This window comes from Oncorhynchus tshawytscha, linkage group LG25, assembly GCF_018296145.1.
Source record: "Oncorhynchus tshawytscha isolate Ot180627B linkage group LG25, Otsh_v2.0, whole genome shotgun sequence".
Taxonomy (NCBI): Eukaryota; Metazoa; Chordata; class Actinopteri; order Salmoniformes; family Salmonidae; genus Oncorhynchus; species Oncorhynchus tshawytscha.
Genome location: NC_056453.1, coordinates 30611089 through 30636556, shown reverse-complemented (window position 1 = coordinate 30636556; position 25468 = coordinate 30611089). Strand labels below are relative to the sequence as shown.

Sequence of the window (25468 nt, the reverse complement as noted above, 5' to 3'; positions counted from 1 at the left end):
CGCCTCAGATTATCCCTATCCCTCTCTCCAGATGCTCTGTGGTGCATCGGCCACAGCCAGATAAGACAGGATTACAGGGTTGTGGTGTAGTGCTCACTCTTGCCCCCGGGGGTGATAGAGAGACAAATGTGCATTGGACTTAAAGCAATAGAGGCAGGATGCTGTTTGGGTGGAGTGTGTGTGTGTGTGTGTGTGTGTGTGTGTGTGTGTGTGTGTGTGTGTGTGTGTGTGTGTGTGTGTGTGTGTGTGTGTGTGTGTGTGTGTGTGAGAGAGGAGCCCTCTACCCTATAATGGCGTGTAGGTCCTTGTTGGTCCCTGCTTGTGAAGATAGCCCATTAGATAAAGTGTCAACTACTGGGAATTGCTCTTATATATCCCCCATTTCCTACTATATGTGATCTATTGGAGTGTGTGTGTGTGCCTGACTGTGATTATGGATGTGAATGGGTATGGGGATGCCACATTAGCGATAAATGTTCTCTATTTTCAGACTAATAGCTGTGTAATTGATGTCATGATTCTCCACTAGGAGATGTGGGGAAAACCATAATGTTATTAACCCTTGATACAGGATAGTACACAATGTGTCACATGGTCTTAGAGGCACACTGTGTATACAGTCCAGACACTCAGGATGACGTAATCCTTAGTCATCTAACGTTGTGGAGTGTGCGCTGTAGAGATGCCCTGGATCAGTGCAGGCATTGCACTATCCTCCTCTGTATAGTATGGTGTCATAACGAATAAACAAAAGTAACATGAGCACAGAATGTGTCACCCTACAGTCAAACAGTGTTTTCTACATTGTATACAATCCAGCAACAGTCGATTTTACACGGTTGGATTCAGTGTAGGCATTGTATTATCCTCCTCAATATGTAGCGACGTAACTAGGATAAAACACTACTGTAACATGTTGACAAACAGGTCATGTGATTGATGTGTTTGAGTTGGCCTGGATATTCTCTCTCTCTCTCTCTCTCTCTCTGTCTCTCTCTCTCTCTCTCTCTCTCTCTCTCTCTCTCTCTGTCTCTCTCTCTCTCTCTCTCTCTCTCTCTCTCTGTCTCTGTGTGTGTGCAGCTAACGTATGTAGGTATGTAGGTTGAGCTGTTTAAGACATTTAGGAGCGTGTGTCCTGGATTCAGTCAGCTTGGTTACCTCAGGAATGGAAAGGACAGCAATGCTAAGAAGATGATGTAGGAAAGAATGGAGGGGGAGTTGGTAGAACAATGTGGATTAGGTGGATGGGAGGAAGGAGGTGGAGGAAATAGGATGAGGTCTGGATGGGGAGGAGGAGGAAATAGGATGAGGTCTGGATGGGGAGGAGGAGGAGGAAAATGACGGGATGGAAGATTGAATGTTGAGAAAGGGGAAGATGAAGGGTGGTAAGGACGAGGTAGGGACAGATGTTCAGATGGGGAGATGGGAAGAGGAGTAGGTGGTGGAGGTGTACAGGTAGATGGGAGATGTTCTGTCCTGCTGAGATGACAGGAAAGGCAATTAGTCCACTCTGCTTGTCTGGAGGGGTCAACACTCCTCCCACACCCTCATCCTTCTCTCCTGTGTGTGTGTGTGTGTGTGTGTGTGTGTGTGGGTGGGTGGGTGGGTGTGTGTGTGTGTTCATTTATTTGCATTAGGTGCATTTAAGTTGCTCTTTTCTTGTGTACTTATTGGCTAGACTGTGACTTGTAGCCTGTACAGAAAACATCCATAGCTTTATTAATAATGAATATACAATAGCCAAGACCAAGACACACAGTGAGGAGGTTCATGAATGAGAAATGGCACACACAATGGTAGACACGATGTTCAACACAGTGCCTGACTCAAGGACAAAGCTGGTACCTTTTTTTAAAGCCAGTTTCCTTTTCCTGATTCCAGACATGCTGTGCTGGAGTTTCATTTGCATTTGCTCGTTCCTCACACAGAGAGGTGGGAGCACACACACACACACGCACACGCACACACACACACACACACACACACACACACACACACACACACACACACACACACACACACACACACACACACACACACTCACTCACAGACACACACTCACAGACACACACTCACACGCACACACACAAACACACACACACTCACAGACACACACTCACAGACACACACTCACACACACACGCACACACACAGAGGGAGCTTTTCTCACCTGCACCAATTAAACATTTTCAGGTCCTTTCCTTAATCTCCTGTATTACATTATCCTCTTTTCTCTCCACAATTGTAAATCAAATAACATTTTATTGGTCACATACACATATTTAGCAGATGTTATTGCAGGTCTAGCGAAATGCTAGTCTCTGTTTTGCGCTCACTCTATCACTTGTTGTATTGTTCTCCTCCCCCTCCCTCCCTCCCTCACGATCCTTCCCTCCCTCCACCACTCTACCTCTTTCTCTCTCTCTCCCCTCCCTCCATACCTCCCTCCCTCTCTTTCTCTCTCTCCCACCCTCCCTCCCTGAATCTCTCCCTCTCTCCTCCCTCCCTCTGTTCCCAGTACTGTGTAGCTGTGTGGTGTCACCCTCCATCTAATCCTGTTTGCATTACTTACGTAACAGTACCTGCCGTTCACTGTTATCGTCACAACTGCACTTACCATTGTCCCAGGTGATTAGCACAAACAAAAGCAGGCCTGCGTCCCAAATAGCACCATGTTCCGTATTTAGAGTGCTACTTTTGATCAGGCCCCATAGGGCTCTGTTCAAAAGTATTGCACTATATAGGGAATAGGGTGTCATTTGGGAAGCAGCTCAAATAAAGCCAGCCTGGTGTTGGATGCAAATTGCTCCAATCTCTGTTTTATGAAGTGTAGAATGGATTTTATATAATATGTATTTGTAGAGTGGATGGGGTAGTTATTTTCGTCTTAATATTTCGCTACTCTAAATACATTTTATAATGTATCGTCCTTTTCAAGCTCTGGTCCATCTTTATTGCAAAACATTTATCTAGACATTCCCCTCAACCTTTCATGTCATATACAGTATGTTTGTGTGTATCTTTATGAGAAATCTAACTCGGATTAAACTATAGAATAACACATTTATTATCCAACAATGAACATCTGGCTTTTATTTCCATTTTACGTTGAACTAGAATGTTATCAGCTATCGATTTCTATTGCAGATTGGAGGAACATTACCCTTGGTCACGATGTACTGATGAAAGGGTTGCATTGTTTTAATGAGGCCCAGTGAAAAATAATGAATATGTCTCAAATTACACCCTATTCCCTATGTAATGCACTGCTTTTGACCAGGAATCTGTATGGCTCAAGATCTGAGACAACTAGCGAGAAAGAGAGAGTAAGACCTATGTAGAGAGACAGCGAGAGAGAGAGTGACAGAGTGGGGAAGAAAGAGGAAGATAAGGATCATGATAATGAATAAACTGGGGTATCACTCTCCATTTTTCATTTCTCCTCTCATCCTCTTACCCCAGAGTGATGAAGGCAGATGTGATGGACCAGGAGGAGAGAGGAGAGCATCCTTGGGTTTACACAAAACATCACTTTGAGATAAACAGGAAATAGCTGTCGACAATCCGTTATGGGGTGGAGGCTGGGGCTTCCATTGATGCTGGGAACCTGTTGTAGATTTAGTCCTCTTCTATCCACTTCGTAGTTCTTACCTGCAGTCAAATCACCAAATCGTTCCCTAGTGGCCTCATGAGTGGACAGTTATTCATATTTTTCATAATTTCATAATTCATCAAAATTATTTGTCTGACGGTTTTGTTATATTTCAGTCTTCTGTGGTGTATTTAAATTGTAATATTGGGATGCAAACTCTTAATTAAATACATTTCAACTCTAAATCTGACATGGTACAGGTCTCTTCTTTTTATAAAGGTGTATACTTTTGTTTCAATGTAGATTTCTTTAAGACCACCAAGAAACACTTGCACTATGTGACCCTTATGTAGCCTACTGCAGTGAAAGGTTAATGGAATCCTGCACCCTGGATGAGCAGATACATCACCCCTTTATGATTATTTGGGACTATTTGATACTCGTGCTCCATCAAACACTCCTAATACCACTTTTGTATCTCTAATCTCTTATTCCAATTTGTTCATCGAAGTCAGCAGAGCAATGTAGTGGATTGTAATCAATTAATCTCTCTACCTTCAGAGCTACTGGCGGAACAGATACGAGAGTGGAAAGAGAGGGAAAGAGAAAGAAAGAGGGAAAGAGAGAGAAAGAGAGAGAAAGAGAGAGAAAGAGAGAGAGAGAAAGAGAGAGAAAGAGAGAGAAAGAGAGAGAAAGAGAGGGAAAGAGAGGGGAAAGAGAGGGAAAGAGAGAGAGGGAAAGAGAGAAAGAGGGAAAAAGAGGGAAAGAGAGGGAAAGAAAGAGAAAGAGGGAAAGAGAGAGAAAGAGAGAGAAAGAGAGAGAAAGAGAGAGGGAAAGAGGGAAAAAGAGAGAAAGAGGAAAAAGAGAAAGAGAGAGAAAGAGAGGGAAAGAAAGGGAAAGAGAGGGAAAGAGAGGGAAAGAGAAAGAGAGAGAATGAGAGGGAAAGAGAAAGAAAGAGAGAGAGAGAAAGAGAGGGAAATAGAGAGAAAGAGAGAGAAAGAGAGAGAATGAGAAAGAGAAAGAAAGAGAAAGAGAGAGAAAGAGAGGGAAATAGAGAGAAAGAGAGTAAAAGAGAGGGAAAGAGAAAGAGAGAGAAAGAGGAAAGAGAGAGAAAGAGAGAGAAAGAGAGAGAAAGAGAGGGAAATAGAGAAAGAGAGTAAAAGAGAGGGAAAGAGAAAGAGAGAGAAAGAGGAAAGAGAGAGAAAGAGAGAGAAAGAGAGAGAAAGAGAGAGAAAGAGAGAGAGAGAGAGAAAAGAGAGGGAAATAGAGAAAGAGAGTAAAAGAGAGGGAAAGAGAAAGAGAGAGAAAGAGGAAAGAGAGGGAAAGAGAAAGAGAGAGAAAGAGGAAAGAGAGAGAATGAGAAAGAGAAAGAAAGAGAGAGAAAGAGAGGGAAATAGAGAGAAAGAGAGAAAAGAGAGGGAAATAGAGAGAAAAGAGAGAAAAAGAGAGGGAAAGAGAAAGAGAGAGAAAGAGGAAAGAGAGAGGAGAAAGAGAGAGAGAGGAAAGAGAGAAAGAGAGAGAAAGAGAGGGAAAGAGAGTAAAAGAGAGGGAACGAGAGGGAAAGAGAGTAAAAGAGAGGGAACGAGAGGGAAAGAGAGAAAGAGAGAGAGAAAGAGAGGGAAATAGAGAGAAAGAGAGAGAAAGAGAAAGAGAGAGAATGAGAAAGAGAAAGAAAGAGAAAGAGAGAGAAAGAGAGGGAAATAGAGAGAAAGAGAGTAAAAGAGAGGGAAAGAGAAAGAGAGAGAAAGAGGAAAGAGAGAGAAAGAGAGAGGGAAAGAGGGAAAAAGAGGAGGGAAAAAGAGAAAGAGAGAGAAAGAGAGGGAAAGAAAGGGAAAGAGGGAAAAAGAGAAAGAGAGAGAAAGAGAGGGAAAGAAAGGGAAAGAGAGGGAAAGAGAGAGAAAGAGAGGGAAAGAGAAAGAGAGAGAATGAGAGGGAAAGAGAAAGAAAGAGAGAGAGAGAAAGAGAGGGAAATAGAGAGAAAGAGAGAGAAAGAGAAAGAGAGAGAATGAGAAAGAGAAAGAAAGAGAAAGAGAGAGAAAGAGAGGGAAATAGAGAGAAAGAGAGTAAAAGAGAGGGAAAGAGAAAGAGAGAGAAAGAGGAAAGAGAGAGAAAGAGAGAGAAAGAGAAAGAGAGAGAATGAGAAAGAGAAAGAAAGAGAAAGAGAGAGAAAGAGAGGGAAATAGAGAGAAAGAGAGTAAAAGAGAGGGAAAGAGAAAGAGAGAGAAAGAGGAAAGAGAGAGAAAGAGAGAGAGAGAGAGGGAAAGAGAGAAAGAGAGAGAAAGAGAAAGAGAGAGAATGAGAAAGAGAAAGAAAGAGAAAGAGAGAGAAAGAGAGGGAAATAGAGAGAAAGAGAGTAAAAGAGAGGGAAAGAGAAAGAGAGAGAAAGAGGAAAGAGAGAGAAAGAGAAAGAGAGAGAGAGAGGGAAAGAGAGAAAGAGAGAGAAAGAGAGGGAAAGAGAGTAAAAGAGAGGGAACGAGAGGGAAAGAGAGAAAGAGAGGGAAGAAAGAGAAAGTGATACAAAGAGAAAGAGAGAGAGGGAGAAGGCGAAGGGAAGAGATGGAAAGCAAGACGAAGGGGAATGGAAGGAAAGCAAATCATTTCCCCAAAAAAACATATTGTACTGTAACTAAACAGGCTTCTGCTGCGAGAGAGACAGAGAAAAGGAAATATAGAGAGAGGGATGGAGAGAGACAGAAATAAGGAAATGGAGAGAGAGGGATAGAGAGGGAGACAGAGAAATAAGGAAATGGAGAGAGAGGGATAGAGATTGAGAAAGAGAAAAATATAAAGACAGAAATAATGAGAGACAGAAATAAAAAGAGAGATGAGAGAGAAGGATGGGGAGGGAGACAGTGAAAGAAGGAAATAGAGAGCACGAGGGATAAAGAGATTGAGAAAGAGAAATAGAGAGGGGGCAGGCAGGCAGAGAGAGAGAGAGAGAGAGAGAGAGAGAGAGAGAGAGAGAGAGAAATAGGGAGCGAGATGGAGATATACACTGAATTGCAGGGCTGTGGGTCCCTGTCGGTGCCTCTCAGGCGGTGTGTTGTGGCTTGTCCCTTTGCCGAAGTCACTCTGAGATTGTGTGTGTGGTTGTCTGACAGTATCGGAGCAGAACAGAACAGAGGGGATGCCTTGGCAGATGCAGATCTCTATACATGTTCCCCTCTGTCTCCAAGGGACCCCAGTTGAATACTGACCCCAGCTAGGAGTGACAGACTGATTGGTGCCATCTTCTCATCTCTCTCTTCTCCTATTGGTGTGTTTCAGGTCTTTATCCTACTTGTATTCTAGCTCTTATTCTCTCTCTCTCACCCCCTGGTGTACCACTTTGTATCTTACTTAGCAGCACCTGACACACACACACACACACACACACACACACACACACTGATCTCTCATCTCCCTCCACACCGGACACGGCCTGGTTCCCACTACAGGCACAAGAGGAGACCACACATTCCCTTTGCTTGGTTGGGCCCTGTTGGGGAGCTAGGAGAATGAGGAAGTGTGTGTGTATTTGTCCGGTGGAGGGAGATGAAAACTGACTGTGCGTGCGACTGGTAAAGAGGCGGTCAGATGAGTAATGGTGCCCTGTTTGGGAAAAGGAGGAGAGACTGAAGTAGAGAGAGGGGGTGGGGGGAGAAGAGTAAGAGAGAGAAGCCCCTTTGAATTTAATTGAATTGAGAGAAAGAGAGTGTGTGATGGAGTAGAGGGAGAGAGAGAGAGAGAGAGAGAGAGAAAGGAGAGTGGGGACGTGAGAAAGACAGAGAGATAGAAAGTGCTCCACATTTGACTCAAGGGGACATTTGTGTGATGGCTCTTGGATGAGTTAGAGCCAGAGAGTGCATCTCCCATCAGGCAGTCTGTTGTATCATCATCACCATCAACATCATCATCTCTCTCGTCAGTCTTTCTTATTCTCTCTCTCTTCCTCTCTCGCCTCTCTCTCTCTCTCTCTCTCTCTTAATTCAATTAAATTCAAAGTGTCTTCATTGGCATGGCAGACATATTTATATTGCCAAAGTAAGTGGAAAAAGCTAACAAATCAACAACAACAACAAAAACCAACGAAGAGAATAAAACAAAACAAAAACCATAACGCTCAGACATTAACAGTAAACATTACACAGACAAAAGGTTTCAAGAGAATCATGTTTAAAGTGTATATATTATTAGCTCTGTACAGTGTTTTGACAATGTGCAAATAGTAGAATGTACATATGGCAGGGGTGTGGTGAATGAATAGGCTGATAAATATAGGTTATATTTACAGTGGTGTTTCTGACCCACTGGTTGCTACTGGGATTGCTCACTGCGGTATTTCGCGAAAAAGATACGAGTGTTTGTCAAAATTTGATTTGTGTTCAAATTTTTGTGGGTTTGTGAAATTTGAGGGAAATATTTGTCTCAAATATGGTCATACATTTGGCAAGAGGTTAGGAAGTGCAGCTCAGTTTCCACCTCATTTTGTGGGCAGTGAGCACATAGCCTGTCTTCTCTTGAGAGCCAGGTCTGCCTACGGCGGCCTTTCTCAATAGCAAGGCTATGCTCACTGAGTCTGTACATAGTCAAGGTTCTTCTTTGTTTTAGGTCAGTCACATGGTCAGATATTCTGCCACTGTGTACTCTCTGTTTAGGGTAAGGTAGCATTCCAACTTGCTCTGTTTTTTGGTTGAATCTTTCCAATGTAACAAGTAATTATGTTTGTGTTTTCTCATGAATTGGTCAGGTCTAATTGTGTTGCTATCTTGGGGCTCTCTGGGTTCTGTTTGTGTTTGTGAAAAGAGCCCCAGAACCAGCTGGCTGAGGGGGCTGTTCTCTAGGTCTTGCAGGTTGGGGCTTTGTGAAGGAAGGTTTGGGTATCGCTTTACTTTAGGTGGTTGTGGAATTGAATGTCTATTTTCTGGATTTTGATAAGTAGTGGGTATAGTCCTCATTCTGCTCTGCATGCATTGGTGTTTTACATTGTACATGGAGGATGTTTTTGCACAATTCTGCACGCAGAGTATAAATTGGGTGTTTGTCCCATTTTGTGAATTCTTCGTTGGTGAGCGGACCCCAGAACTTACAATAACAATAACGAGCAACGGGTTCTATAACTGGCTAAAGTATTTTTAGCCAGATCCTAATTGGGGTGTCAAATGTTATGTTCCTTTTGATGGCATAGAAGGCCCTTCTTTGCCTTGACTCTCTCAAAACAAATAGGATTTCAACCAAGGTGAGATGTTGACACAGCGACACCACAGACGGTAGCTAGATCCCCAGGAGTGGTTGTTTCCTGCTGTACCCCTTGTGTGAAGCACCATGCCAAGTCTTAGGTCTCCACACCCTGACAGTGTGTCCAGTGTGTGATAGAGGGAGAATGGAGAAGAGGAGGAGAAGCAGCAGTGTACCTCATTGTGGCCAGGCTAGGGTGTGATAGAAGCTAATTGGAGAATCCCTAAGAATCCCTGTGTGCGTGTGTTTGTGTGTGTGTGCGTGCGTACATGCAAGTGTGCACAATCGTGGGTACCTGCCCGTCTCTAGCCCAGAACCTTCAGTTATTGACTGACTAAATGTCTCTCCATCTCCCTGAAGTGTCCTGGCAGAGGAGAAACAAGAGAATGAAATGAATAAAGAAGAGGCAGTGAATTAAATACATAATCCCTACAGAGTCTATATGTGTCATCGTAATGAGCTGGTTGCTCTCCTGGTTGCTCTCATTATATTCCTCTTCCTCTCCCCTCTCCCCAGACATATTGAAAAACACATTTGTGAATCATGTTCATTGCTTTTTAATGGCAATACTTTTTTTATAGATGGTTCTTCTGACCTGTGCTCTAAAGATGGCATTTTCCCAAAATGTTTTGATTCAGTTGATTCACATTTCTTCGATTCACATTTTTTTTGTTCACATTTCTTTGGTTCACTTTTCTTTGGTTCACTTTTCTTTGGTTCACTTTTCTTTGGTTCACTTTTCTTTGGTTCACTTTTCTTTGGTTCACTTTTCTTTGGTTCACTTTTCTTTGATTCACTTTTCTTTGGTTCACTTGTCTTTGATTCACTTGTCTTTGGTTCACTTGTCTTTGGTTCACTTTTCTTTGGTTCACTTTTCTTTGGTTCACTTGTCTTTGGTTCACTTGTCTTTGGTTCACTTGTCTTTGATTCACTTGTCTTTGATTCACTTGTCTTTGGTTCACTTTTCTTTGGTTCACTTGTCTTTGGTTCACTTTTCTTTGGTTCACTTGTCTTTGGTTCACTTTTCTTTGGTTCACTTTTCTTTGGTTCACTTGTCTTTGGTTCACTTTTCTTTGGTTCACATTTCTTTGGTTCACATTTATTTTATTCACTTTTCTTTGGTTACTTTTCTCCAAATGTGAATTTTTAGAACTACTAATAGTACTAATAATTATAAGAGTGTTGCATCAATGAAGAAAAAAGAGAAAAAATTCCCAAAGCCCTGAAACCCTCAATATTATAGAAACTTATGTCTTTAACATTCTTCCATATCATGTTATTGCATTACATCACTATTTCAGTGGTTTGGACATTTTACATGTACATTTGAGTCATTTAGCACATGCTCTTATCCAGAGAGACTTACAGTTAGTGCATTAATCTTAAGATAGCTCTGTGGGACAACTACATATCGCAGGCATATTAAGTACATTTTTCCTCAGCAAAGTTGCTATCATCAGATTCAAAGCTAGAAGGGTCTATAGCTGGTCTATAGCTGCCAATCAGACTTTCAAGGTGTTAGGTTTTTAGTCGATCAATTCCACACAGTAAAAACAAACATAAACTTCCATGTCAGTTTGGTCACCTGTTTAGTCTACACGACAGGCTTAAGTTAGTAGAAAAATAAATGCTTAAACAAATAAGTGCTTAAACATTAAATAAATGAAACTGATAAACCCCCCAAAGCAGCAGCAATTGTATGCATGTTTGTGTGTGTTTGTGCACGTTCATGTGTGTGAGCGTGTGTTAGCGTGTGTTTGTGTGTGCACGTGTGTGTGCGAGTGTGTGTGTGTGTGTGTGTGCGCGTGTGTGTGTGAGTGTGTGTAAAGCAGGAATATGCACTGCAATATATATCACAGAGGCAGTAGTCGTGTTGCAATACAACAACTACTCACACACTCACACACGCACACACACACACACACGCCCAAACACACACACACCCGCACAAACACCAGTGCATACACTCGTGTAACACACATACACACACGAACATGCACACAAGCATGCCAAACACAGGTACACATGCAAATGTGAACCCAAACACACACACTAACACTCCCACCCCCACACACACACGCAGGCACACACACACACACACACACACACACACACACACACACACACACACACACACACACACACACACAGTAATATTGATGCCTGCCTATTAGTTCTCTTTTCTCTTGATCGTTTTCAGTGTCTTGTTTTTTTACTTTAAATTTAATTTCCTTAAGCTATGCAGTTAATTAAATAACATCATACCATTTAGTAAAGGCTTACTTACAAAGTGTGGCGACGTGGAGAAGCCAAAGGGAAAGTAGATATTTAATCCTGCAATTAAGGCCAAGGCATACTGAGTCCCCTGGGTATAGATAACAAGAGTAGAGAATGAGGCAGGGGACTGAAAAAAGCCTCCACATATAGTCTCACATAGATGGAATTAATCACAAACATTAATGAGTGAACATGTAGTGCCTTCAGAAAGTATTCATACCCCTTGACTTATTCCACATTTTGTTGTGTTAAAGCCTGTATTCAAAATGGATTAAATATGTTTTTGCTCACTCATCTACACACAATACCCCTTAATGTTTTTATTTTTTAATTGAACCTTTATTTAACTAGGTAAAAGTCAGTTAAGAACAAATTCTTATTTACAATGATGGCCTCCCAAAAGGCAAAAGGGCTCCTGTTGTAAATAAACATACATCACAACAAGAGAGACACCACAACACTACATAACGAGAGACCTAAGACAACAACATAGCATTGCAGCAACACATGACAACACAGCATGGTAGCAACACAACTTGACAACAACATGGTAGCATCACAGCATGGCAGCACCACAATCAATCAATCAATTAAATGTATTTATTAAGCCCTTCTTACATCAGCTGATGTCACAAAGTGCTGTACAGAAACGCAGCCTAAAACCCCAAACAGCAAGCAATGCAGGTGTAGAAGCACAGTGGCTCCAGTGGTAGCAGCACAAAACATGGTACAAACATTATTGGACACAGACAACAACACACAGGGCAAGTAGGTAGAGACAACAATACATCACGTGAAGCAGCCACAACAGTCAGTAAGAGGGTCCATGACTGAGTCTTTGAATGAAGAGATTGAGATAAAACTGTCCAGTTTCAGTGTCTTTTGCAGCTCGTTCCAGTCACTAGTTGCAGTGAACTGAAAAGAGGAGCGACTCAGAGATGTGTGTGCTTTGGAGACCTTTAACATAATGTGACTGACAGAACGGTGTTGTATGTGGATGATGAGGGCTGCAGTAGGTATCTCAGATAGGTGGGAGTGAAGCCTAAGAGGTTTTTATAAATAAGGATCAATCAGTGGGTCTTGCGACTGGTATACAGAGATGACCAGTTTACAGAGGAGAATAGAGTGCAGTGATGTGTCGGCTAAGGAGCATTGGTGGCAAATCTGATGGCCGAATGTTATAGAACATCTAGACGCTCGAGAGCACCCTTACCTGCCGATCTATATAAAGTGTCTCTGTAATCTAGCATGGGTAGGATGACCATCTGAATCAGGGTTAGTTTGGCAGCTGGGGTGAAAGAGGAGCGATAACGATACAGGAAACCAAGTCTTGATTTAACTTTAGCTTGCAGCTTTTATATGTGCTGAGAGATGGACAGTGTACCATCTAGCCATACTCCCAAATATGTGTATGAGGTGACTACCTCAAGCTCTAAACCCTCAGAGGTAGTAATCACACCTGTGGGAAGAGGGGCATTTGTCTTACCAAACCGCATGACCTTTGTTTTGGAGGTGTTCAGAACAAGGTTAAGGTCAGAGAAATCTTGTTGGACACTAAGAAAGCTTTGTTGTAGAGTGTTTAACACAAAATCCGGGGAGGGGCCAGCTGAGTATAAGACTGTATCATCTGTATATAAATGGACGAGAGAGCTTCCTACTGCCTGAGCTATGTTGTTGATGTAAATTGAGAAGAGCGTGGGGCCTCAAACTGCACCTTTGAGCCTTGGGGAAACCAATACTCCTTAGCCTGCCCATAACAATAGAATGGTCTACCTTATCAAACACTTTGGCCAAGTCAATAAAAATAGCAGCACAACATTGCTTAGAATCAAGGGCAATTGTGACATCATTTAGGATCTTTAAGGTTGCAGTTACACATCCATAACCTGAGCGGAAACCAGATTGCATACCAGAGAGAATACTATAGACATCAAGAAAGCCAGTCAGTTGATTATTGACAAGTTTTTCCAACTCTTTTGATAAACAGGGCAAAATAGAAATTGGCAAAGTGAAATGACAATGTGAAAACGTGTTTTTAGAAATGTTTGCTAGTTTCTAAAAAATGTAATACAGAAATATCTCATTTACGTAAGTATTCACATCCCTGAGTCAATACTTTGTGGAAGCACCTTTTGCGACGATTACAGATTTGAGTGATTTTAGGTTTGTATATACCAGCTTTGCACATCTGGATTTGGGGATTTTCTCCCATTCTTCCCATTCTTCCTTGCAGATTTTCTCAAACTCAAACTCCAGAGATTTTCAATGGAATTCAAGTCTGGGCTTTCACTGGGTCACTCACACTTGGGGTCATTGTTCTGTAGTGTGTTGCACTTTGAAGCAGGTTCTCATCAATGATTTGCCTGTTTGGGCTAGATTCATTTTTCCTTTACCAGTCTCTCTGTCTGCTGAAAAGCATCCCCATACCAGGATGTTGCCACCACCATGCTTTACGGTAGGAATGGTGTTAGATGATTGATAAGCTGTGCCTGGTTTTCTCCAGACAGCGCTTTGCATTCAGGCGAAATAGTTAGTCTAATAGTTAGTCTAATTACACCACAGCATCTTTTGCCTTATGCCTTTTTGCAAACTCCAGGAATATATATATGTCACTCACCACCTGGATTCGGTCTTTTGTAGCAACATTTGAATTTTTACATTGGGTAAAAGTAGAGACCCAGAGCTAGAAAATGGTATATCATAAACTGCATTTGAGGAAACAATGGGAAAGTAATTCTGCTTTGAAAGTTGATCAACTTGTAAATTCACTTTTGAGAAAACTGTCTTTCCATGTTTTGGTACTACTATTGGAGAGCCCTACTTTGTCTACACCCATTCAGCATTGTTCACACCCTCTTAAGCCTTAGCCCCACCCATCTCTTTAAGGGTTGATCCGAGCGTTCTGTACTAACTTGCCAGCCACCTCCAGACATCTAAGAGAGAGAGAACACCCCACTCTGACCATTTTACTTACCCTAGCAGAACTGGTTAGGCTGTTTTCATGTTATCCAGAGCGTTGGTGACTGTAACTGTGCTGTCAGATTGTTCGTTCATATATTCAGAGCATTTCGCTTTCTGAGCGCACACTGGATGCTCAGGCTAATAAGTAGGATTGATCCGAGAGCTCTGACCTCACAATGACAGTCAAGCACCCAAACTGGCTAACATTGGTTTGCTACTTCCAGACACATAATGAGTGAACAACCCACTCTGACCATTTTACTTACCCTACCAGAGCTGGATAGGCTGTTTTCATGTCATCCAGAGCGTTGGTGACTGTAACTGTGCTGCTGGCAAAAATGTAATTATGCTTTGTTGCAGACGTTTACTGACATCGGACATATTCAACGGCTGTTGAGCGTTCAAAAATGAACCAGTTATTCTGTGCTCTGGCACCCTAAGACGAGTCTTTTGTTAAGACATGTAGCTAGATAGCAAGCTAGGTAAACAATGAATCCCAACGCATGATATAACGTTAGCCAGCTAATGTTAGCAAGCTAACAGTACACTTTAACTTGAAATGAAAATACTTTGTCAAAATTATAAACGCACAATATATGACAATTTAGCTAGCTAGACTATCTTACCCGTGGTCTGAAATCGGAGTAGATAGCCAGAGCGGATTTGCCAGCTATTACATCTATCAGCAGTTGCAGTGAGATTCTATTGAAATGGATACTTGCATATTGGAGTCTTTTGTTATTAAGACATGTAGCTAGTTAGCTAAACAATGGATCACAATCACAACTCATGACATTACTAACCTGCATGAATCTGCAGGTAGCTAATCTAATGTGTCTGAGTTACAACAAATAAGATCATACACATAACGTTAGCTAGCAAGCCAGCTAGCTAACAGTACACTTTAACTTGACATTAGGTTTATACATTTAACCAAAAAAAAGCCTTGTTAGACACGATTACCTAGACATACTGACCAGCTCCAATAGACAGACGTGCTATATGGCAGACCAATCCAAACTCTTTTCTCAGCATGTCCAGCTCACTCATGTCCAGCTCATATCTTAGCCAATCATGGCTAGCGGGAAGGTTGCTGTCCTTTTCTCTTACTAAACCAACTAGGCTCATCATTTAACAATTTTAGTAGTATTTACAGATGACATACTAGTTTGATATTAAGGCACATGAAAGTTCACATGTTCCAGAAGGCATTTCTGCCAAAAAACGCATTTTGATTTAAAAAAAAGTTTATGTTCAAACTGCTCTCCTGTGAAGTTGTGACTTGCGACATACTAGTTTCCTCAATCGGGTCACATAAAATCACATATATATTTATAAAAAAAATATAAATGGGGATTGGAAATTATGCAGACAATTACATTGATAAAAGCCACAATCTATTTGCAATATTAAAGCTGATTAAGCTCTATAGTTCTGTCAGAGTGGTCATTGGGTTTTTGGTCACCTCCCTGACCAAGGTCCTTCTTGCCCGGTTGCTCAGTTTGGTCGGACGGCCAGATCCAGAGAGAGTCTGGGTAGTTCCATATTTTTAAATGACCCAATGATGGAGACCACTGTGCTCTTGGAAAATTTCAACAGTCTACTGTGGGACCTTAAATAGACAGGTGTGTTTCCTTTCAAAATCATGTTAACCATTCAGAGTTAATGTCTAACCTTCACCATTCAGAGTTAATGCTCAAACCTAACCATAACCTTAAAAAGTCTGAGTTGATGCCTAAACTTAACCTTTAAACTTTGAAATGTTATGTTTGAGAAACATAGATGAACGTTTAATTCTGACGTAAGACCTTGAGAGCTGGTAGTGCACAGTACATGTTAATGTTTTTAAGTATAAAGTATTTTGTGTGGAGTGTATTTTTCTTTATGTGCCGGACCCCAGTAAGACTAGCTGTCGCCATTAGTGTCGGCTAATGGGGACCCTAACAAAATCACTTTGCTTCTTGTATGAATTCCTCTAGGGAAATATTCTCTCAGTCTTTGACCCTGTTCCCTTTATAGTGCACTAGTTTGCTATTGGCCCTGGTCAAAAGTAGTGCCCTATAAAGGGAATAGGGTACCATTTGGGACGCATCTCAGTAAATCCAAAACCGTCTTAATATAGTGGCTTGATTTTCCCTTTTCCCTTATGTGAGATTCATTCTTGAATTGGGGACATCTTTACTCTACTGAAAATACAGTATGTCACAGTGCAAACAGATACAGTGGCAGAAACACAATGAAATACCAAATGGCTCAGTGGTATTTTAGTTGTTTTCTGCAACACGAAAAATGACTGTCCGAAAAACCTTGGGAGCAACAACTGCGTGCAGGTGTCTATCTTTCTTTAATCAGTTTAGTGAATGTACCTACCCTGGACCTACAGGTTACTGGCTGTTGTGTTGTGTAGACGTATTGGAAACCAGTAGAAACCAGGAAACCAGTACAGTAGATATTAGTGTGATCTTAAGAGTATTTTGTCAGCCCAACTGTTTAGGATGCACGTGCTTAGTGTTTGATCTTTCTTACATTGCCTGTACGTATCAACTCTACATAGTGAGGTAGATAGGGACAGTTAGACTATCCTGCTTGGCATTGCCTGTCAGTTGAACATATAGAGTAGAGAGAGAGAGAGAGAGAGTTCTTCAAAAGGTGTCAGGGGTGAACATTTCTCCCTAGAAACGAACACTTCTGTAATGTGGAGGATGGCTAGTATCAACAGCCCTATCCTTTATTAAGTAGTGCTTCTGACAAATGGGGGAAAAACAGTATGACATGATGAGATGTTTCATGCAGGTATACGCACACACGCACACACACATTTATGGTACAGTCAACAATTTTTTCATCAATTATCTGGATTCCAATGACCAGGAGGGACACAACTGGGCTGTCTTCTCTTCGCCTTGTTCTTCACTGTATCCCACACTCTTAGAACAAAATGCTATCTAGAACCTAAAAGGTTTTTTGAAGAAACCTTTTTGATCACAGGTAGAACCCTTTGGGTTCCAGGTAGAACCCTTTACACAGAGGGTTCTACATGGAAGCCAAAAGAGTTCTAATTTGAACCAAAAAGAGTTCTACCTGGAACCGAAAATGGTTCTCCTATGGGGACAGCCGAAGAAGGCTTTTGGAACCCTTTCTTCTAAGAGTGTAAGAACCTCTAGCCCAGGCAGTCTGTCAGTCCAGCCATGCTCCTATTCTAGACAGTCTGTCAGTCCAGCCATGCTCCTAGCCCAGGCAGTCTGTCAGTCCAGCCATGCTCCTATCCCAGGCAGGCTGTCAGTCCAGCCATGCTCCTATTCCAGGCAGGCTGTCAGTCCAGCCATGCTCCTATTCCAGGCAGGCTGTCAGTCCAGCCATGCTCCTATTCCAGGCAGGCTGTCAGTCCAGCCATGCTCCTATTCAAGACAGTTCACTCGTGTCTACATGGTCAATGCAGCAGATGCAACAAGATGTTGATAACAATGATGTTGCTTTCCACTTGGTTTCTTAATATAAATCTACATGCGTTCTTTTTAGTTTGTCTACAAACAGCAAGTTTGTTTGTTCTTAGAATGTGGTGACTAAAATACATTGTGTTAGCCTCTAATGCTAATCACTAGTTACCTGGCTATCAAGCAACTAATACATATACAGAGTCAGAGCAAGCAAACATAGCTAGCTAATACAACCTAAGTGCAATAGTATCTTCGAAATCAGAGAGGAATCGGCAAAGCATGAATTTGTTAGGTACATGAAGTAAGAGAATACATTTAATGTAGCCAAAGATTATCGGGTCCCCTAGGAAACACTGACTCACAAACACTTAGATTCTTAGTTCCGACCCTGTCACAATTCTTCCCTGGCTTTTCCATTCAATGTCATGTCAAAGAACGTTGTATTCAAAGTGCCGACTATTATATTCTAACTACTGAATTAGAATAATCCTAGAGACCTAGATAAGGCCTAGATTTACTACCTATATCGTGCAGCCCTACATGGTAGAGTGGAAATGACCTGCAATGAATGCAGGAAATGCGGAACATTTTATTGATTGGAGAAAGCCCCAATGTTATGTGTTTCCACCCTAGGGTCATGCACTACTCATAAAGTAAATCTATAACTTTTATTATTTAAAAAAAACATCAAATATCATCAAATACAATCATAATGTCCAAAATTTGAAATATATTGTGATATGATATTTTTCCTTATCGCCCAGCCCTAACACACACACACACACACACACACACACACACACACACACACACACTCCGTAATTGAAATTCCAGTAAAACACTGACTCCACATCTGTTGAATTTGATTTGATTTGATTTGATTTGTTGGCTCCATGATAAAGAACAATAGAACAGGGAAGAGAGCATTAGGAAGTTGTGCTGGATTGAATTGATATTCACTAAATTATTGCCTTCCCAGACTAACTGAACTGACTGTAAATGATCCATTGATGTTGTGATGGCACATAATCAGTCCACATATCTCTTTAACAATGGATGAAGAAATGGAGAATTTATTATGAAAAATGAAAGAGAGAGAAGCTGATTGATGCTGGATATTTAAGCCTTGCTTTGATATATATGTTTTGTTGGATTACAAATCAAACAACTGGACGTAGAATAAGTGAAGCGGCATTGTTCAAAAAAAGGGGTTCTAACAAAATGGCTGACCAGAACCTGAATTCAGTTCCGAGCAGAGTTCACAAAGTCAGCTGGCAATGCGTGTGTGTCTGTGTGAAACACACAGCTACCAGGGCCAAGGCAGTTTGCCAGGGGAACAATGTGCAGCTGGTAGGGGGACAAGGGCCTCATTTGATGGGAAGCTCTACTAAGACAGTGGGGCCTGTCTATCAGTTCCTGGCTGGGACTCCCACTATGCTGTTCTAGAGGCAGGCATCACCCTGCAGCCACAGGGAAGTGAGCCATAGCAGGGGTAGAGAGGTGGAGGAATGGAGGGTGGACCCACAGTGCTGAAGACCATGCGTTCAAATAGTATTTTAAATCTGTCACATACTTTGAGCATTTAAGCCTGCCGGGAGAGCCCTTCTGGGACTATACCCTTGCTTCCATTGCAACAGCCAGGTAAGCTAAATCAAGCATAGGAAGATTTCAAATACTATCTGAACCCATGTCTGGCACATTGAGGGTAGATTGGTGTGTTGCACAGTGGTTCACTAAGCATGCACTCCACAGGGCATGACTTCAACTGAGCCATGAAGTCATCACCACCTGTCTGGAAGAGTCAGGTTGGTTGGGTGTGAAGACATTGCCCCTGCTTTGAAGATTTTCCCCTGTCATTTTTGCAAAGACGGCAAAAAAGAACATATGGCGCAAGAGTGTATTGCACCTGTTTTGAAGTCTCTCTCTCTCTCTCTCTCTCTCTCTCTCTCTCTCTCTCTCTCTCTCTCTCTCTCTCTCTCTCTCTCTCTCTCTCTCTCTCTCTCTCTCTCTCTCTCTCTCTCTCTATCTCTCTCTCTATCTCTCTCATATATGTGCCCAGAGGTATGACTTCAATGTTCCTATGTATTTCCCTCCCCTGTCTATTCTAATATGGCAATTGCTAAGTATGAAACTCACATCTGGTGCCTAGGAATTGCATTGTCTTTATATGGGGGTTGACCAATCAGTGGGCCAGGCAGAGATGCCCCAGTTAGCCCACAGTTAATTTCATTACACCCAATTAGCAATGTGGATAGGGAGGGAAAGAGACAGAGCGAGAAAGAAAAGAAGAGAGAAATAAGGAAATGTTTTGCTTTTGTATGAGTGCACTCACTGACTATAGAATAGATGTGAAGGACTTGAAGTGCTCTCCAACAATGAGACCTTCAGACCTGACCTATGTCAAAAGAAGTGCTCTGTGTTATGGCCTTCTGTGCAGGAGAGGTTGAAAGGTTATAGGGCAGCATAGGGAAGTCTAGGGTAGTGGTTCCCAAACTTTTTATAGTCCTGTACCCCTTCAAACATTCAACGTCCAGCTGCGTACCCCCTCTAGAACCAGGGTCAGCGTACTCTCAAATGTTGGTTTTTGGCATCATTGTACAGTGCCTTGCAAAAATATTCACCCCCCTTGGCATTTTCCTATTTTGTTGCATTACAACCTGTAATTTAAATAGATTTTTATTTGGATTTCATGTAATGGACATACACAAAATAGTACAAATTGGTGAAGTGAAAAAAAACAACTTGTTTCAAATTGTTTTTTAAAGGATAAGTGGTGCATGCACATGATTTCACCCCCTTTGCTATGAAGCCCATAAATAAGATCTGGTGCAACCAATTACCTTCAGGAGTCACATAATTAGTTAAATAAAGCCGACCCGTGTGCAATCTAAGTGTCACATGATCTGTCACATGATCTCAGTATATATTCACCTGTTCTGAAAGGCCCCAGAGTCTGCAACACCACTAAGCAAGAGGCACCATCAATCAAGTGGCACCATGAAGACCAAGGAGCTCTCCAAACAGGTTAGGGACAAAGTTGTGGAGAAGTACAGATCAGGGTTGGCTTATAAAAAAAGATCTGAAACTTTGAACATCCCACGGAGCACCATTATTAAAAAATTGAAACCACAACAAACCTGCCAAGAGAGGTCTGCCCACCAAAACTCAGGGACCAGGCAAGGAGGGCATTAATCAGAGAGGCATAAAGAGACCAAAGATAACTCTGAAGGAGCTGCAAAAGCTCCACTGCGGAGATTGGAGTATTTGTCCATAGGACCACTTTAAGCTGTACACTCCACAGAGCTGGGCTTTACGAAAGAGTGGCCAGAAAAAAGACATTGCTTAAAGAAAAAAATAAGCAAACATGTTTGGTGTTCGTAAAAAGGCATGTGGGAGACTCCCCAACAATATGGAAGAAGGTACTCTAATCAGATGAGACTAAAATGTAGCTTTTTGGCCATCAAGGAAAACGCTATGTCTGGCGCAAACCCAACACCTCTCATCACCCCGAGAATACCATCGCTACAGTGAAGCAGGGCGGTGGCAGCATCATGATGTGGGGATGTTTTTCATCGGCAGGGACTGGGAAACTGGTCAGAATTGAAGGAATGATGGAGGGCGTTAAATACAAGGAAATTCTTGAGGGAAACCTGTTTCAGTCTTCCAGAGATTTGAGAATGGGACGGAGGTTCACCTTCCAGCAGGACAATGACCATAAGCATACTACTAAAGCAACACCCGAGTGGTTTAAGGGGAAACATTTAAATGTCTTGGAATGCCTAGTCAAAGCCCAGATCTCAATCCAATTGAGAATCTGTGGTATGACTTAAAGATTGCTGTACACCAGCGGAACCCATCCAACTTGAAGAATGGGCAAAAATCCCAGTGGCTAGATGTGCTAAGCTTATAGAGACATACCCCAAGAGACTTGCAGCTGTAATTGCTGCAAAAGTTGGCTCTACAAAGTATTGACTTTGGGGGGGTGAATAGTTATGCAAGCTCAAGCTTTGTCTTATTATTTGTTTCTTTCACAATGAAACATATTTTGCATTTTCAAAGTGTTTTGTAAATCAAATGATTTTGTTCTCTATTTAACCATTGTACATATAAAACCTTATTTGTTAATCAAAAATTGTGAATAACTCACACACATTACTCTGCAATGTTGGGTTGTATTTGAGAGAGACTCATTTTCCACACACAGTCTGTGCCTGTAGTTTCATGCTAATGAGGGCTGAGAATCCACTCTCACATAAGTACGTGGTGGCAAAGGGCATCAGTGTCTTAACAGTAATGGTTAATGTTAATTATTTGACGAGGCAACCTGTATGTGACATTGTGTTGTTATTTTGCTGAACACTAGATGGTTTCATTTTATTTTTGCCAGTGAAACGAGGCTACTCAGGCAAGAAAAAAAACTCACCCAAATGCATCTCTACCCCGGCCTGCCTCTCTACCCATGTCTGCCTCTCTACCCAGGCCTGCATCTCTACCCTGGGCTGCCTCTCTACTCTGGCCTGCCTCTCTACTCTTCTCTTCCATCGCCTGCTTGTCCATCTTGCTCTATCCTGTTCTGCCTCTCTATCCTGGCCTGCCTCTCTACCCTGGCCTGCCTCTCTACCCTGGCCTGTCTCTCTGTCCTGGCCTGCCTCTGTATCCTGGCATGCCTCGCTATCCTGACCTGCCTCTCTACCTAGCACGTCTCTCTACCCTGGCCTGCCTCTCTACCCTGGATAATTCATGAGTGAATGTACAGTACGAGGTGGGAAAATCTAAATAATAAATTAAACAACCATGAGTACACTTTGGCACTCCATGGCACTCCATTCCCTACATAGTACACTACTTTTACAAGAGCCTCATAGGCACTGGTCAAAAGTAGTGCACTATATAGGAAATAGGGTGCCATTTGTGATGCAGGGTAAGATATAAATCATCAAAATGCTATTTTTTCTACCTCTTCATTATAGCTGGTTCACATTGGGTCGGTGCTATTTTAATTAATAATTGATCATCTTTCTTTTCCTGAAAGAGAATTCTGTAGAGGACGGTTATCATAAGATCAAACCATCGTATCAAGGTTTTTATGATGTTGCAATCCATCTTTGTTCTTCTTCGATCATGAGGTTCTTCATGTAATTATAGCTTGAAGATGCGTGAAAGTTGCCCCCCCACCGTCACCCTGGGATGACAACTGGATGATTACTTCAGAAACAACATGCATCAGTAAAGACTGATCATTAGCTATTTGCACTGTTGTTGCCCGGTTACTGTAGCTATAGAATTAATTTCCCTGTCCCCATTTTGTTGTGTCAGAATAAGGCATTTTAAAAAGCACACCAACATTTAAAAAACATAATTTTAGAAATGTAATAAACATGAAAGTGTTTGTTCTAGTAACATTTGGCTAGGCCACTTAAGGACATTCAGAGACTCCTGTGTTGTCTTGGCTGTGTGCATAGGGGCGTTGTCCTGTTGAAAGGTGAACCGTTACCCCAGTCTTAAGGTCCTGAGCACTCTGGACCAGGTTTTCATCAAGGATCTCTCTGTACGTTGCTTCTTTAATCTTTCCCTCAATCTTGACTAGTCTCCCTGCCCCTGCCACTGAAAAAAATTCCCACAGCATGATGCTGCCACCACCATTCTTCACCGTACGGATGGTGCCAGGTTTCCTCCAGACGTGACACTTGGCAATCAGGCCAAAGAGTTCAATCTTGGTTGCATCAGACCAGATAATATTTTACCTCATGGTCTGAGAGTCCTTTAGTTTCCTTTTGGCAAACTCCAAGTGGGCTGTCGTGTATCTTTTACTGAGGAGTGGCTTCCGTCTGGCCACTCTACCATAAAGGCCTGATTGATGGAGTGCTGCAGAGATGGTTGTCCTTCTGAAAGATTCTACCAACTCCACAGAGGAATTCTGGAGCTCTGCCAGAGTGACCATCGGGCTCTTGGTCACCTCCGTGACCAAGGCCCTTCTCCTTCGATTGCTCAGTTTGGCCAGGCGGCCAGCTCTTCCATTTAAGAATGATGGATGCCACTGTGTTATTGGGGACTTTCATTGTATCATACATTGTTTGGTACCATTCACAAAATCTGTGCCTCGACACAATCCTGTCTTGGAGCTCTACGGACAATTCCTTCGACCTCATGGCTTGGTTTTTGCTCTGACATGTATTGTCAACTGTGGGACCTTATATAGACAGGTGTGTTTATTTCCAAATCCAAATCAAATCAAATCAAATCAAATTTTATTTGTCACATACACATGGTTAGCAGATGTTAATGCGAGTGTAGCGAAATGCTTGCGCTTCTAGTTCCGACAATGCAGTAATAACCAACAAGTAATCTAACTAACAATTCCAAAACTACTGTCTTATACACAGTGTAAGGGGGATAAAGAATATGTACATAAGGATATATGAATGAGTGATGGTACAGAGCAGCATAGGCAAGATACAGTAGATGGTATCGAGTACAGTATATACATATGAGATGAGTATGTAAACAAAGTGGCATAGTTAAAGTGGCTAGTGATACATGTATTACATAAGGATGCAGTCGATGATATAGAGTACAGTATATACGTATGCATATGAGATGAATAATGTAGGGTAAGTAACATTATATAGGATAGCATTGTTTAAAGTGGCTAGTGATATATTTACATCATTTCCCATCAATTCCCATTATTAAAGTGGCTGGAGTTGAGTCAGTGTCAGTGTGTTGGCAGCAGCCACTCAATGTTAGTGGTGGCTGTTTAACAGTCTGATGGCCTTGAGATAGAAGCTGTTTTTCAGTCTCTCGGTCCCAGCTTTGATGCACCTGTACTGACCTCGCCTTCTGGATGACAGCGGGGTGAACAGGCAGTGGCTCGGGTGGTTGATGTCCTTGATGATCTTTATGGCCTTCCTGTAGCATCGGGTGGTGTAGGTGTCCTGGAGGGCAGGTAGTTTGCCCCCGGTGATGCGTTGTGCAGACCTCACTACCCTCTGGAGAGCCTTACGGTTGAGGGCGGAGCAGTTGCAGTACCAGGCGGCGATACAGCCCGCCAGGATGCTCTCGATTGTGCATCTGTAGAAGTTTGTGAGTGCTTTTGGTGACAAGCCGAATTTCTTCAGCCTCCTGAGGTTGAAGAGGCGCTGCTGCGCCTTCTTCACGATGCTGTCTGTGTGAGTGGACCAATTCAGTTTGTCTGTGATGTGTATGCCGAGGAACTTAAAACTTGCTACCCTCTCCACTACTCTTCCATCGATGTGGATAGGGGGTGTTCCCTCTGCTGTTTCCTGAAGTCCACAATCATCTCCTTAGTTTTGTTGACGTTGAGTGATGACGAGCTTGGAGGGTACTATGGTGTTGAATGCCGAGCTGTAGTCGATGAACAGCATTCTCACATAGGTATTCCAAATCATGTCCAATCAATTGAATTGACCACAGGTGGACTCCAATCAAGTGTTAGAAGCATCTCAAGGATGATCAATGGAAACAGGATGCACCTGAGTTCAATTTCGAGTCTCATAGCAAAGGGTCTGAATACTTATGTAAATAAGGTACTGCTGTTTTTATATTTTTTATACAATTGCAAAAATGTATAAAACCTGATTTTGCTTTGTTATTGTTGGGTATTGTACGGCGATTGATGAGGAAAAACTATTATTTATAACATTTTGAAGTAAGGCTGTAACGTAACAAAATGTGGAAAAAGGGAAGGGGTCTGAAAAAAAAATCAAAAAGAACATGAAAGAGAGAAGACAAATACAAGATACATTAAATTGACTTGTTTGACTCACAATTTCATCTTCACAGTTGTGAATTTGCAGGAGCATTGATCTCCGATAGCCTCTCTGCTAAGCACCAGTAAGAGATGATTGAGTAACACAGTGCTCATCAACCGTCTAAATGATTTCCCTTCAAGCTGAAATGGTCATCCGATAGAGGTTATTTGGCTGGTTTTAATTGGAGTCCTTCCAGCAGTGACTAGAGATCA

At 42.1% G+C, this 25468-nt stretch overlaps 1 protein-coding gene across 27 annotated transcripts in view; it reads left to right on the top strand.

Annotated features, from left to right (window-relative positions):
• The window catches only part of nrxn1a (neurexin 1a), a 616431-nt gene that overhangs the window by 367548 nt on the left and 223415 nt on the right, over positions 1-25468 (top strand). The window lies entirely within an intron of this gene.